General features: G+C 37.6%; 1 protein-coding gene across 1 annotated transcript in view; it reads left to right on the top strand.

Moving 5' to 3' along the window:
* The window catches only part of DNAH3 (dynein axonemal heavy chain 3), a 206,223-nt gene that overhangs the window by 25,782 nt on the left and 178,546 nt on the right, over positions 1-1,895 (top strand). The window lies entirely within an intron of this gene.

Genomic DNA, 1,895 nt, shown 5'->3' with positions numbered 1-1,895 from the left:
TTGGGACCAATTGATGCATCTTAGATGGCCACTTGCTAGCGTTTAAGACCCCAGACACCACTCACCAAAGTAGGATGCAGAACATTTTCTTAATAAACTTTGTTATGCTGATTGACCTAGATGTTCCCTGAAACCATGGTCCCCAGATTCCCACTCCTGCTACTCTCTCTGTCTCTTGAAGTGTCTGGTTGTATTCAGGAAACTTCTTAGCTTTTGGTTTATTCCAGTTGTGCTGACTTCCCCTGTAGGGTGTGTTATCCTTCCCTTCACTTAAGATAATTCTTGTCTACTATCCAGTTAGTGAATACCCCTCTCCGTCCCTCCCCACCCTCGTAACCATCAAATAATTTTTTTCTGTTTTTAAACCTTTTCTTGAGTTCTTATAATAGTGGTCTTATACAATATTTGTCCTTCTGTGACTGACTAAATTCACTCAGCATAATGCCTTCCAGATTCATCCATGTTACGAGATGTTTCACGGATTCATCGTTGTTTTTTATCGTTGTGTAGTATTCCACTGAGTGAATATGCCATGATTTGTTTATCCATTCATCTGTTAATAGGCACCTAGGTTGTTTCCATCCTTTTGCTATTGTGAACAGTGCTACAATGAACATATCAATTCGTGTGACAGCTCTTATTTCTCTAGGATTTATTGCAAGGAGTGGGATTGCTGGATCGTATGGTACTTCTATTTCTAGCTTTTTAAGGAAGTGTCAAATCGATTTCCAAAGTGGTTGTGCCATTTTACATTCCTACCAACAGTGTATAAGTGTTCCAGTCTCTCCACAACCTCTCCAACATTTATTATTTGGTGTTATTTGGATTAATGCTAGTCTTGTTGGGGTGAGATGGTATCTCGTTATAGTTTTGATTAGCATTTCTCTAATGACTAATGATAGTGAGCATTTCCTCATGTGTCTGTTAGCTGCCTGAATGTCTTCTTTGGCAAACTGCCTGTTCATGTCCTTTGCCCATTTTTTAATTGGGTTATCTGTCTTTTTGTTGTTGAGGTTTTGCAGTATCTTGTAGATTTTAGAGATTAGACGCTGATTGGATTTGTTGTAGCCAAAATTTTTTTCCAGTCTGTAGGGTGTCTTTTTACTCTTTTGGTGAAGTTTTTTGATGAGCATAAGTGTTTGATTTTCAGGAAATCCCAGTTATCTAGTGTCTCTTCTGGTGTTTGTACATTGTTACTTATGGTGTATATTCTGTTTATGCCATGTATTAGGGTTCCTAGCATTGTCCCTGTTTCTTCTTCCAAGATTTTTATTGTATTAGATTTTATAGTCTTTGATCTATTTTGAATTAGTTTTTGTGCATGGTGTGAAGTATGGGTCTTCTTTCAATTTTTTGCAGATGGATATCCAGTTATGCCAGCACTATTTGTTAAAGAGATTGTCTTTTCCCCATTTAATGGACTTTGGGCCTTTGTCAAATATCAGCTGCTCACAGATTGATGAAATTATGTCTGGATTCTCAATTCTGTTCCATTGGTCCATGTATCTGTTGTTGTACCAGTACCAGGCTGTTTTTACTACTGTGGCATTATAATAGGTTCTAAAATCAGGTAGTGTGAGGCCTCCCACTTTGTTCTTCTTGAGTAATGCTTTACTTATCTGGGCCTCTTCCCTTTCCATATGAAGTGGGTGATTTGTTTCTCCATCTCATTAAAAAATGTCATTGGAATTTGGATCGGGATTGCATTGTATCTGTAGATCGCTTTGGATAGAATACACATTTTCACAACGTTGAGTCTTATCCATGAGCAAGGTATGTTTTTCCACTTATGCAGGTCTCTTTTGGTTTCTTGCAGTAATGTCTTGTAGTTTTCTTTGTATAGGTCTTTTACGTCTCTGGTTAGATTTATTCCTAAGTATTTTATCTTCTTGGGG

The sequence above is a fragment of the Trichechus manatus genome, unplaced genomic scaffold (genome assembly GCF_000243295.1).
Source record: "Trichechus manatus latirostris isolate Lorelei unplaced genomic scaffold, TriManLat1.0 scaffold00024, whole genome shotgun sequence".
Taxonomy (NCBI): domain Eukaryota; kingdom Metazoa; phylum Chordata; class Mammalia; order Sirenia; family Trichechidae; genus Trichechus; species Trichechus manatus.
This window is presented reverse-complemented; position numbering and strand designations above follow the sequence as displayed.